Source organism: Lissotriton helveticus, chromosome 3_1, assembly GCF_964261635.1.
Source record: "Lissotriton helveticus chromosome 3_1, aLisHel1.1, whole genome shotgun sequence".
In the NCBI taxonomy this organism is placed as follows: domain Eukaryota; kingdom Metazoa; phylum Chordata; class Amphibia; order Caudata; family Salamandridae; genus Lissotriton; species Lissotriton helveticus.
Window position 1 is genome coordinate 1,078,587,265 of NC_136061.1, and position 14,373 is coordinate 1,078,601,637.

Here is a 14,373-nt window from a genome sequence, read left to right on the forward strand (position 1 = left end):
CCTGCACCCGGGAGCACACCAGAGGAAGAACTAATACTCCTAGAAGAGGAGGCCCCTACACTGGTGCCTGCCCCAAGAGTAGTGAAGGCAGGGGGGAAGAGTTTACCTAAACGGGATGGCCTTCGCTCAGGGAAAAAATGTCATGATTTACCCCCACTGGACAATAATGGTGATGACACAGGGGGAACTACTGAAGGAAAGGTATATTTGGATGAAGACCAATTTAAGAAGCTGTTAAACGCCCTGGATAATAAGATTAAATCCGTAACTAAGCCGCTCTTAAGTAAAATAGATCAGGTAACGGAAGAGGTGAATAGGCTGGGGGGTCTCCTACAAAAATCACTAAAAGAAAAAGTGTATATCCCAATGCCGAAAACACTCTTAGTTGAAACAAAAAATACCCAAACAGCCCCCAGGTTAGAACCACTTGAAAACATTCCCTTGGTCCCCACGGAGTACACTGAACTAGGAAGGGAGGGCTCCAGGGTTTTACACATCAACCAGAGTGATTCAGAAGGGTTGAGACAAAGGCACGGTAGAGTAGATTTAAACCCAGAGAAGGGGACTGTTGAACTAATAGTAGAAGCATCTCCTTTAATTCTGGTGCTGGCACCCATTTGGAAGAAGGGCAAGTTGAAAACATCCCATCCATGATAAATAAATCCCTACATTGGTTATCTAGGAATATGGCTTTTACCCCGGGAGGCAGGGACCAGTTGGCGCAAGAAGTATTTAAAGCTAGAAGAGTTAAGTGGATCGGGGGTGGCACTAAAAAATATAAAGGGGACTGTGTGGTGCTACACCTGTCTGATCCAGAAGTGCTGCCTAACATTCTAGCGAATATATACCCCCCCAACGTAGATCAACTGAAATAGTGCCATTAACATTGGACTTTTTCTACGTGAGTAGAGGAGGGAATACTTTAAACCCAACAATGCTGAAAACTAAATGGATCCCAGTACATAAAAAAGCCAGAACCCTTGAGAAAAGGAACGATTGGGGAATACCGTTGGAAAATAGATTCTCGGCCCTTGCCGGTCTTTCTGACCTTAATGAGTGCGACTGACTGGAAGCTCGGACGACTATAGAGAAGAATAATGTTGTAGAGCCCCAAGAAAGTGGTAACGACGCCCCTATAAAGTTCTTAGAAATAAATACTAGCGTCGGTAAGACATTTGGAACGACCGTAGATGAGCACATCACAGAAGAACTTGTGTCATTAATTCCCCGTAATATTATGTGCAATGAGGGAGTTAGTTCTACACCTCCCTTGTCGTACCATAATCAGGGAACCCCAATGCAAGAGCGGCCTAATCAGACAAAAGGTAGCCTTAGACTTATTTCCTGGAACTTGGCGGGAATTCACCGTAAACTTGATTCCCCTGAATGGTGTGAATTTATCGACTCCCAAGATATTATTATGCTACAGGAAACTTGGGCAGTGGCACCTGTCTTCCTCCAGGGCTTCTTAAATTTCTCGGTCCCCGCTAACAAGAATACTAAAGGACGGCCATCAGGGGGTCTAATTACTTGGGTACGACAATCCCTACAATGTATCATCAAGCAGAGGCCTGCTAGCAATTGTGATATACTCCCGATTGTGATCACTTGGGCCGATGGCCATAATATGATCCTATATAACATCTACGCCAGGGGAACCCAAGGGGGCAAAGCATCGGTAGTGATAGATGCGTTGGACAATGATCTAGAGACCCTTCCAGCCCACTACACTGCCTTAGTGGGGGGAGATCTGAGTACAACATTTGAGCCACTAGGAGCCGAGGATAATGAATTGGCCCTAGAGGAGGATATTAAATGGGGAGTCCCCCAACTAGATTTACCGCTGGTAAAAAAATGGACAGAAGTAGCAATTCAGGTGAAGAGCATGTGCCTGGCTAGGGGGTTGAGGGCAGTAAATGGCCGCACTCCCTCAGACCAGCAGGGCACGAATACTTTTGATAATTTGAGGTCAAGCAGTCGGATAGACTACATCCTCATAGATCTTAGAGATTGGCACAAAGTAGAAGACATGAAAGTGACACCAAGATTGGAGAGCGACCACAATCCATTGTGCTTACTCTTTAATCAGGACCAAGGTGAAAGCTCAGCTAATAAGGACGGAGGAGTCACGACATTAGAAGTCGTTCCATCTAATAATCTCCGACACGTTAAATGGGCATCTTTGGCAGATAATCCTGGGGTTATGCAGGACTTACAGGAGGTAGTTAATAAAGAGGTTAGTAACCTACAGATCCATTGTAATGAATTATATTTTAACCAATTAATTTAAGAGTCACAGCCTAAGTTCTTTACTAATTTGCAGAAGTTTTTCCTGAAAAAAACACAAAGGGGGAAGGGTACTGGTCCCCCGAGAAAAAGAGGGTGGTATGACCACTCATGCAGAAGGGCGCGACAGAACCTTAGCTTAGCGTTAAGGACCAAAATAGGCGTACTAAAGGCTAGGGATGATTACAGGAAAGCACAAACCATGGCAAAAAGATTGTGGGAGGAGAACCTATGGCTTGATCTTAAGAAGGCATGTGTAGCCAAAGAACAGAAAGAGTTCTGGGCTATTTTAAAGTGGGGTAGTGGGGGAGTAGCAGACTGCCCGAAAAATAATGTAGCACAGGAAGCGTGGGTGGACTTTTTTAAACCCCAATATGCTGATAATGTGCCCCAATCAACCGAATTGCCTCCAGAAAGAGTATTCTATAGCCATGGAATATTCTCACTGAAAGATGTAAATGAGGCAATGGATGGAGTAACCAGAGGTAGGGCTCCAGGAATCGATGGAATACCAGCGGACATATTTTTAGCGGACAGAGCGAACTGGTGTAAATACTTTGTATGGCTTGCGAATTCCATCGCACAAGGAGCAATGATCCCAGCAACATGGAAGGGTGCGGAGATTATACCAGTCTTCTAAAAAGGGGATAAGTCCCTACCAAGCAACTATAGGCCGATTAGCCTCATTGATTCGGCACAAAAATTAATGGGCAGGATGATTCAAAATAAAATTCAAGTCTGGATAGACGACAAAGATATCCTGTCCCCGTACCCAGCGGGCTTTCGACCATTAACTAGCTCTGTTGACCAGGTATTCCATTTTTTAACTTTGTTCTGGAAAAATGTAACCTTGACAAATGGCCCATTATATGCTGTTTTCGTCGACTTAAAGTCAGCGTTTGATTTGGTTCCTCGACAAAAATGATGGATTGTTTTGCGCGATCTTGGAATAAGCCCCGAATTGTTGACTTTGCTTATAAGAATGCATGAAAATAACTATGCAAGGATTAGGTGGGGTGCACAAGGAGACGTCACTGAACCTTTCCCTGTGGAGCGTGGGGTCAGGCAGGGTTGCGTCCTGGCCCCCACCTTATTCTCTCTCTATATCAATGGCATAGTAGATTTCTTAAAGCAATCTCCGACTGATGCCCCAGAACTAAATGGGGAGCGGGTCCCAGTACTAATGTTTGCTGATGACACTTTACTGGTCTCGCGGACCCCAAGTGGTTTACAAAAGACAATCAACGCCTTTGGAGATTTTTGTCGGATTCGGGGTTTGGAACTAAATACGACAAAGACTAAGTTTATGAACTTGAATCCAGCAAAGCAATTTAAGGGAAAAATGTATTTTAATGGGTCCATCTTGGAGGAAGTTAACGCTTTCACTTATCTAGGTATTTCTTTACAGGCCAGCATGAACTGGAAATCTCATATGGACTCTGTGGTGTTAAAGTTCAACCAATTGGCTGGGGCTATAGCACAAAAACATAAATCTTCATTTACAAAACCTATCCAGCCTACAATGGAGATTTATAGTATGAAAGTGTTGGGCGCTTGCCTCTACGGATCAGAGCTATGGGGCTTTTCCAACTTGAGTAGACTGGCTACTGCTGAAAACAAATTTCTCAGCAGATTGGTTGGTGCCCCACAGAGCACTCCCTCGATTCCGCTCCTTTACGACCTTGGGAGAAAGAAAATCGAGGACATGGCTAGATTGCGCCCTCTTTTATATTGGAGGCGCGTAAAGTCTACCCCTGAATTGGGCCACTACGCATCTGCTCTCAAGGACATTATTAGCTCTGACCGGTTTCATAAAATAGCCTGGCTCAAAGAAATTAGGACTTTGCTCCAAAAAATGCACCTTGAACATTTATGGACTGTAGCTGAGCCCCAGGCCTTTCCATCTAAGACACTATTGAAAAAGATGTACTGGGACATGATATATAATACTGCTTTGACTACTAGTCAATCGTCCATGTTGGCATCCCAGTTCTTGGATTCAAAAGTAACACCTAAATGTGAACAGTACTGGGATTTGATTACTAAACCCCTAGATAGAAAGCTGTACTTCCAGTTCAGAATTGGTTCCCTACCACTTAATGCTTTTACTGCTAAATGGTCCCCAGGCAACGTAAACACATGCTGTTACTGTAAAGATCATGTTGAGGACATCCCTCATTTCCTGTTTGCATGCCCGTTATATGCTGCCCCAAGAACAAGATGGCTAAAACCGATTTGTAGGAACCTGGGGATTAGGAAATACCTAGAGGCACTAAGAATATTAAGATCAAATTGTGCCCCCAATCTTGCTATCGCCATAGCCAAATACCTGGGATGGGCCTGGATAATACGCACGCGCACTTTAAAATGTAACTAAATCATGTAAAATGGACTGCATAATCATGGGTACCACCTCAATTAGATAAGTCTTTGTACTGTGACTCAGAATTTCTAAAAATATATGAATTTTACAAATTGTAGTATTCGTCAGCGAATTGTAATTTGATGGTGTTTAATATGTATTTTAAGTTGATCTTAAAAATTTAGAATAGTATTTATAATGTTTAGGATAGGGTAACATGCTTTTATGACAATGCTGTCGAATAAAGTATTTAAACTTGAAACTTGTAAGTGCTTGAGTCTCTGAGTGGGTCTGTGAGTGGGTGGGTAAGTGTCTGAGTGGATCAGTGAGTGGGTGCTTGAGTCTCTGAGTGGGTTCATGGGTGGGTGTATGAGGATCTCATTGGGTCTATGAGTAGGTGCATGAGTCTCTGAGTGGGTCTGTGAGTGGGTGTGTGATGGGCTGAGTTCCCTTTGTTTTGCCCTTTACTGCTCTGTATTGCCTTTTTTGCTTGTTTTCTTCGTTCTGATTTGTTCTTCCTGCTTGTCTTTCTGCCTTCTGTTTTGCCTTTCCTGCATTTTTTTCTACCCTCTGTTTTGCCATTTTTGCTCATGTTTCTGCTCTCTGTTTTGCCTTTTCTACTTGTTTTTCCACCCACTGTTTTGCGCTCCTATTCTGTTCTTTTTTGCATTTTCTGCTAGTTTTTCTGATCTCTGTTTTGCCTTTCCTGCTTGCTCTTTTTTGTGCCCTCTGTTTTGGAACCAGTGTGTTTGCTTTTGCTTGCTCCTGCCAAGCAAAAGCGATCAGTTATGTCCCGCGGTAGGCACCCTGGTACATAGCCGGCCCTGGAGGGTGGCTGTCCCCAGGGCCATTAATGGCTTCAGGAGGGGCGAAATAATTTACAACAAGGGGTGGTGATGGACAGAGTCTCTGAATTAAGCAGAATACTCTCACCCAGTCAAGAGATCAGGGCTAGATCCAACACCGTTTTTTAGCTCATTGCACCATCCCAGTTTCAGAACCTGGCTGTATGCAAATTAGTATGTCCCTGGCCCAGTGCATCATGGGAACAGGGCAGACCAGACTACAAAAGCCAATTCTTACACTGGGAAGGAAACAAGCTTCCGGGGACCGGTTTCTGGCATTTCAGCCGTCTTCGGCCCGGCTTGCTTGAATCCTGATGGTGCAATGAGCAAGGGACTCACATCTAAGTATACCCTTCCACGCTTAGGGTGGACAAAATAATTTACAACAAGGGGTGGTGATGGACAGAGTCTCTGAATTAAGCAGAATACTCTCACCCAGTCAAGAGATCAGGGCTAGATCCAACACCGTTTTTTAGCTCATTGCACATCCCAGTTTCAGAACCTGGCTGTATGCAAATTAGTATGTCCCTGGCCCAGTGCATCATGGGAACAGGGCAGACCAGACTACAAAAGCCAATTCTTACACTGGGAAGGAAACAAGCTTCCGGGGACCGGTTTCTGGCATTTCAGCCGTCTTCGGCCCGGCTTGCTTGAATCCTGATGGTGCAATGAGCAAGGGACTCACATCTGAGTATACCCTTCCACGCTTAGGGTGGACAAAATAATTTACAACAAGGGGTGGTGATGGACAGAGTCTCTGAATTAAGCAGAATACTCTCACCCAGTCAAGAGATCAGGGCTAGATCCAACACCGTTTTTTAGCTCATTGCACCATCCCAGTTTCAGAACCTGGCTGTATGCAAATTAGTATGTCCCTGGCCCAGTGCATCATGGGAACAGGGCAGACCAGACTACAAAAGCCAATTCTTACACTGGGAAGGAAACAAGCTTCCGGGGACCGGTTTCTGGCATTTCAGCCGTCTTCGGCCCGGCTTGCTTGAATCCTGATGGTGCAATGAGCAAGGGACTCACATCTGAGTATACCCTTCCACGCTTAGGGTGGACAAAATAATTTACAACAAGGGGTGGTGATGGACAGAGTCTCTGAATTAAGCAGAATACTCTCACCCAGTCAAGAGATCTGGGCTAGATCCAACACCGTTTTTTAGCTCATTGCACCATCCCAGTTTCAGAACCTGGCTGTATGCAAATTAGTATGTCCCTGGCCCAGTGCATCATGGGAACAGGGCAGACCAGACTACAAAAGCCAATTCTTACACTGGGAAGGAAACAAGCTTCCGGGGACCGGTTTCTGGCATTTCAGCCGTCTTCGGCCCGGCTTGCTTGAATCCTGATGGTGCAATGAGCAAGGGACTCACATCTGAGTATACCCTTCCACGCTTAGGGTGGACAAAATAATTTACAACAAGGGGTGGTGATGGACAGAGTCTCTGAATTAAGCAGAATACTCTCACCCAGTCAAGAGATCAGGGCTAGATCCAACACCGTTTTTTAGCTCATTGCACCATCCCAGTTTCAGAACCTGGCTGTATGCAAATTAGTATGTCCCTGGCCCAGTGCATCATGGGAACAGGGCAGACCAGACTACAAAAGCCAATTCTTACACTGGGAAGGAAACAAGCTTCCGGGGACCGGTTTCTGGCATTTCAGCCGTCTTCGGCCCGGCTTGCTTGAATCCTGATGGTGCAATGAGCAAGGGACTCACATCTCACAGGAGGGGCGGGGCAGTGTGGCCCACTTCTTCTCTGTTTATAGGCTGGCCTCTGAGAAGTGGTGGTCACTGGGGCTGTCTATGGCCCAGGAGAAGGGCTAGGCAGCCCCCTTATTTAATGTTTCTTTTAGGCCCGGGAGGTGGTGGCCTGGGGTGGTCCACGCGCCCCCCATGTCATTTTAATATGCAGCCCCAGGGAGATGGTAGTCCGGGGGTCCGCACAGCCCCCATATTATTTTTTATTTGTAGCCCCAGGAAGGTGGTGGTACCAAGGCCCCAAGGGTCTGCACAGTCCCCTTCCTAATATTAAAATTAGCCCCGCGGAGGTGATCACCCCTGGGGCATTTTTGACCTTTTTGAGTGGGGCCTCATGCACCCCTCTCCATTTGTAATAAAAAAAATACATGCCCCGGGACCTGGTCCACACAGGGGCTACAAATAAAATAAGTGCGCAAGACCATGCTTGTATTTTTTTTTTTAGTTGACAGCAATATTTGCAAATATTTTGCAAAAATGCCTGTACATTGAAAAAAATGTGTTTTCGTGCCCTGGCAGGGTATTCCTGCCTTTCCTCCTTTTCTTTATTTTCACCTTTTTTAGGACTCTGCTGAAATTGAGTCCCAAGGTGGCTGGCTACACTTCCTGGTTGCCAGACAATTAGAGCTCTGCAAATCTCTACACAAGCTTGTTATTATTCGCTACATTTGGGAAATCCTTTAATTTCTCACAAACTACTGAATGAATTTAAACCAAATAACTGAAAATGTGATTTGCCTAATCAAATCTAGCTTTGTGCCAAATGCGGTGCAATTCTGTCTGGCTGTGTGGGCTGTATTTGTGTTCAAAGCTCCCATGGGAATTAACATGGAAAACACACTTTTTTGACCCCTCCTTTTTCGAAGTCCCCACTTGACGGATCACCCCGAACCTTACCCATGCACAACAAGATTCACTGGGGCACCTATATATATAGTTTCCACAAAACCGCTTTTCACTGCGCTGCCCATCGTGGGTGTCATGTGATGCCAGGCATGGTACCCTACTGTAGTCAATGTCAAAATTATTCTTGCTCTAAGTAGAATGAAAGCTGGCACACTCAGGATTACCAAAATGCTTGATTTATTCAAATTTTGACACCAGCTCATGTGACACATTTCGGCTTGCAGGCCTTGCTCATGCAAACATGTTCTATTAACAAAAAAACAAATTGTAAAAGTGTGCACTAACAATAGAAAGAGAACCTATGGAGGTATTTCATACATGAGCCATCTTGAAAAAGCTATATTGTTCTCTTAAGCATTTTCTTAGCAAGAACAATTATTTCTGATAAAAAGTCTGTTTAAGATAATTGTAATTGTACAAAAAGGCAAGAAATTATTATAGTTCTTAATACCACAGCTTCCGATCCCAATACTTTACTTCAATGTCAGTCACGTCGGCATGTAGCAATGTTGTTGTCTAAATACATAGCATAACAACAGTGCCCCTAAGTTCACCAGAATGCAAAACATGTGGGCACAAAAAATTACAACATTTACCATATAAAATTCAGTTAGGAAGCCTACCAACTAATTTGGACATATACTACACTTTATTTCTTCTGAATAGCCCAACTCGACATGTAGCAATACTCTAGTCTTTGTACAAATCATTAGTCTAATATGCCAAGATATAGCCCAAGTGGCCATAAACAATGTCCCTTCCTCTCCTCCCTGTAAGATAAAACAATAATAATATTTAAACATTAAAACACACTCACACTTTAAAAACAATTCTCAATCAAACATTATCAGCAACTAAAATGAGGACGCTCAGTCTAACTCAACTCCCATCTGCTTCTTATCTAAATGAACAGACTATCCTTAATCAGAGTTAAGGCCATGGGGAATTTTGTGTTCAGGTCCATTATGAGGCATGATTCCCTTTTCCTCCGTCTCAAAAGTCTATCACCCCCTCTAGATTAAGCTCCCACCCTCTGAATACCAACAAAGCTCACCAACTTGCAGTCACTGTAGTGAAATTGTTCAAAGAGCCTGGCCACTGAATAATGTTTATCTTTATTGATGATAGCCCACATGTGTTCCAGTACTCTTTTGTGTACTCGGTGAACCATGCTACTTACATATTACAATTCACCCGGACATTGTAGAACCTAAATCATAAAGTTAGTACCACATGTGATAAATTGGGATATTTCCCTTTGCTTTGTGGTGTATGGTACATCATAATCTCTCTTTTTCTTTGAATGTGTACATGCCTTGCACTTACCACATATATGTGAAAACTAGGCCTGCCTGTGAAATACCACTCTGCCTGTGGAGAGTTATGCCCACTCCATGCTCCACAGAGCAGAGTTTTTTCCCCAGCAACATTTCTCAATGCGAGGCATCGCAGATGGTTGCTACCGCTAGCATTGAGAAACCTTCCGTTCACGTTGAGGAAGCTCCTACTCAAGTAGAACATCTACTATTGTGGCAGAAAGAAGCAGCGCCCCCTTGCACTGTGCATGGTGCCATTCTCGCTAATTATACAGCACAGAACAAACATCTGGTGCTAAAAATCAGCACAACATAATGCACTCCACCGATTGCAGAACTCCACGTAGTGTGGGCAAGTTTTTGGGTCACTTTGCAGAGTTCCAAACCCCACTCAGGCTTAGTGAAAACCTGCAAGGTTTCTCGTAGTCTTGTCAGTTTTTCTGCTTACTGTGGTAATATTGCTGCACATTATAATATCTCCGCTACTCAGTTAGGAAATCACTGACTTGTCACCCACCAGACTCCCTATAATGGCATCACATTTTAACAAGCCCTGATTTTTTCCTAGGATCTAGTGACTGCAACAACAATGCAGTGTCTCAACAGGAATATCTTGTAGAAAGACAATTTAGGAAGAGGGTAAATCACATAGCACAGGGAAAAAGAACAAGGGAGACCAAATGATAATTCAGGGTTGTTATTTACATATAGAGGCAAAGAAGTACAACTAGATTGCAGTAACCATAACAACCAGATGTGTACTGGCAATGTGTAAGTGAGTGAACTGCGCAGTGACACATGTGATTAATAAACAACGTGAGGTGGCGCAAAGTGAAAGGTAATCGGCGAAAGTCAAGGTAAGATATTTACAACTATACACAAAATTTTGCTATTTGAAAGTGACCAATAGAATGCCGCAAATGGCATTGCAGGGTCGACGGCGTTTCAACCTCTATAAATTGAGGTCATCATCAGGATGATGGTTACATGGTTGGAATCAGTGCTCTGTCAGGTAAGTAGGTTCTACTTCTGCAATCGAAGTGGAAGCGTCTTAGGAGATAATCAATGCCAAGCATTAATCAAAGGCAGGCGGTATAATGTCCATAAATGACAAAGAGCTGGGTAAGGAGTCACGCTCATACTTGTGCAAGAATTGCACAGCAATCAAGATTCCTCAGGGCGGGGGCAAGGAGTCCCATTCGACGGAGCGGGAGCTGGGCAAAAAGTCACGCTCGTTCTAGTGCAGACCTTGCAATGAAATCAAGTTTTCCAAGGATCTAGTGACTGCAGATGACTCTCGATTGTAAGTAGTAATCATTATAACCGGGCCATCATCATCAAGCAGTTAAAATGGGGTATCCCTGATGGGGAAAAAATTCTGGCCTAACAAAACTGTAGCAATGAGGTGGACTTTCTAGCTGAACAGACAGTGATGGTAGAGAGGTTTTTACACAGTTGTTACCCTCAATGGGAACTTGATAAAGCTGTGCAATGTATACATTATAATTTCAGGCAGGAAGTTTTATTTGGCCTGGCAATAAAGCAAAATCTGATATTGATACACAATAAAAGTATATTTGGATAAGAAAAAAATAATGTAGACAATTAATAAAATATTAAACATTGAAAAATCTCCAAAACCCATTATTAAAAAATACTATAGACATTAAAATAAATTTAAAATAATATAAAATCTAAAATAAATCAATTAACACATTCAAATCTATTTCACCAATATTATCAAAGCTATTGGATTCTAAGAATATTAAATATTCTACTCCCACTCTAGTGTATGCAACTGTAGGAAACAAGTTAGACTTTGGAAGACTTAAATTTGCTTTTCCAACTCCAGTAACAACAGTAGGTTAATTAATCAACTTTGGAGAGGTGAAATATACTATTCCCACTCCATTCTAAGCAACAGTACGAAAGTGCAGGACTTTGAAAGGGTGAAATGTACTATTCCAATTCCAGTCTACACAACAATAGAGAAAGTGTTGGACTTTTGAGGGTTGGATTTACAATTCTCACTCTAAAACGAGCAACAGTAGGGAAAGCTTTGGATTTTGGAGAGGTAAAATGTACTATACCCACTCCAGTCTCTGCAACAGTAGGGAAAGTGTTAGATTTTGGAAGGGTGAAATGTACTACTCCCACTCCAATCAGCACAACAGTCTCTGCAACAGTAGGGAAAGCATTGGATTGTAGAAGTGCGAAATTTACTATTCCCACTCCAAGCAGCACAACAGTAGGGAAAGTGCTGGACTTTGGTGTAGTAATGTTTACTATTCCCACTCCAGTCTGTGCAGCAGTAGAGAAAGTACTTAACTTTGGAGGGTTAAAATGTACTATTCCCATTGCAGTCTACACAACATTATAGAAAGCATTGAATTTCGGAGGGGTGAAAGTTACTATTAAAACTACAAAAAGTACAACAGTGGTTCATTTTACAATTCTTACTGCACTGTAAGCACAAGTAGGGAAAAGACTTCTCTTCAAACACATTACATATACGAGTAACCCCATGAACGTAGAAAAAATATTAAGCTCTTTAAAAAAATGTGAATTAACATCAATATATATAAATATGTATTAATACAATTAAATCAATTTATCAATTTGCATAATTGCTATTCTCTAAAAACATGATGTATCAATTAATAAATAATAATTAATTTCCCACCCTGTACCCCTACAAACCTAGCCGCTCGCACCTAAAATATTACTGTAACTATTCCATAACATACATATTTAAAATAAATTAAATATTTAATTACCAATTAATAATTGTTTGTTAATTAGTTATTACTTATTTAACTTCTTGCCTTGATCCTCTACAAACATCCAGTGAATAAAATAAAATACAATAAAATAAGTATTCCACAAATTACATATTTAAAATGTGATTAAATAATTAATTTGTGAATAATAATTGAAGGTAATTAAATATTGCTTAAATAACTAACCACCTAATGCCCTATCCAAACCTAAAAGCTAGCAACTAAAATATAAGTAAAATAAAGAAGTTTTCTATGAATTACAGAATTATTAATTGATATAATTATTAATTAACAATGAATAATACATTATTAATTAACAATTACTTAATTATCCTTCCATCCTATCTCCTTGCAAACATAGGAGCCCACAAATAAAACATATAACTACAATAAATCAGTATTACATAAATGACATACTAAATGTAATTAAATAAAAATAGTTCTTAATTAATTATTACCAAATTAACTTCCTACTCTACCATCCTACAAACCCAGCAACTCACTACAACACTATAAATGTAAAAAAATGATGGTGTGGCCAAAGCAGCCAAGATGGTGCACATGTCTTAAGTATGCTCCCAATACCTCCTCCACCATCCCCTATGTCACCGCCCCCCTGATCCCGATGTCTCTGTTGCCCACTCTTTAACTTTTGCCAGCTGCCCAGGGGACTGACATTATGTGTACCTTCGGCCTTGCAATGTGACTGGTGTCAAGGCGGCGGTGAACTGAGGACTCTCTGCTGACTGCCTGAGTGGTACAATGTCAGGAGGGGACCGGGAAGGGGCCAGAGCTGCCATATGTTATATAGCGACAGATGCTGGAATTGGCCAAATACCCTCCATGCCATGCTTCACCTCCACTCCAAGAGTATGAGCAAGAGGCCACAGTGGTCGCAACGGTGACAGCCTAATCAGAGTGCTGAAGCCACGTTTAAATGCTCTGGCACTTCTTCTCCGTGTCAAGATCTTGCAACTGTCTGAGAGCACGTGGTGCCACATGAGGTAGTTCTTTGAAGACCAGAGCGGTGCTTATGCTGCCTCGCGCAGCCCTCAGTAGCTGCTTCTGCCATTAACCCTGCTGGGGTGCCTGTCTTTCAAGCTGGGCTGCCCTCCTCTGGTCCCCATCACTTTTGAATTCATCCTGCACAGTGCCACCCTTTTAATATTGGCACCCGGCTCCTAGTAGGGGAGGGAGACACCTTCCCCTCTCCCCGCCCCATGGACTTGGCTTTCATCGGGGAGTGAGAAGGCTCCGAACTGTCCTTAATATTCTGGGACTTCCTTGCTGAAGTGGATGATGACCGCAAGCAGCCTTCCCAGGGACTGATTATTGATCCAGGACTCTAATCCACGAAGGGGGAACTCTCTCTCTCTCCCCTTCTAGTGGATCTTAAATCTGCGGGGTATCACAGTCTGCCTCTATTAGGAACCCAGCTTCTCATTGGGGCCAGACAGTTCACTTACATCTGGCATCTGACCTTCCATCCCTACATCTGGCACCTGAGCACCCATCTGCATACCTGGTGGGCTACCACCTCCTGCCCTTGCCGGTGAAGGAGGTTTTGAGGTGTGTGCAGCATTTGACCATAGCATGTGACTTCCTGCACTCCTGCCTTGCTCTGGCTGCTTGTGTTGCATCATGGCCTATGAGGTTAGTGGGCAGAGGGTAGAGAAGATGGCCACTTCTGACGTCGTGACCTTGCTACTGAGGACAAACCCACTCTGATAAGTGAACCCAGCTATGTAGTGGTGGCCGGCGACCACAGGACACTCGACTCTAGATGTTTTCCTGAAGCACAGTTATGGGGAAGGACAAGCTCCATGTTGAAAATAGATAAATTCACTACGTCAATCTCCGATACCGACAAACGTCTTGAAAGGGGTGACTTGCCTCCTGTGTAAACCCAACATCCCCAGATGCACCCCAATTCTTGCAGGCCATTCAGGTGTCATGGGAAGCCCTCAAATACTGAAACAGGGAGGTTAATTTGAACTTGGCCCTGCTGTGACAAGGTCTCCATAACATGGCATTGTGCATGACAGAGGTTGAAGTTTGAGTATAGACTCTTGAAGATCACTCATCTGACTTGAAGACCAAAGTAACTGTG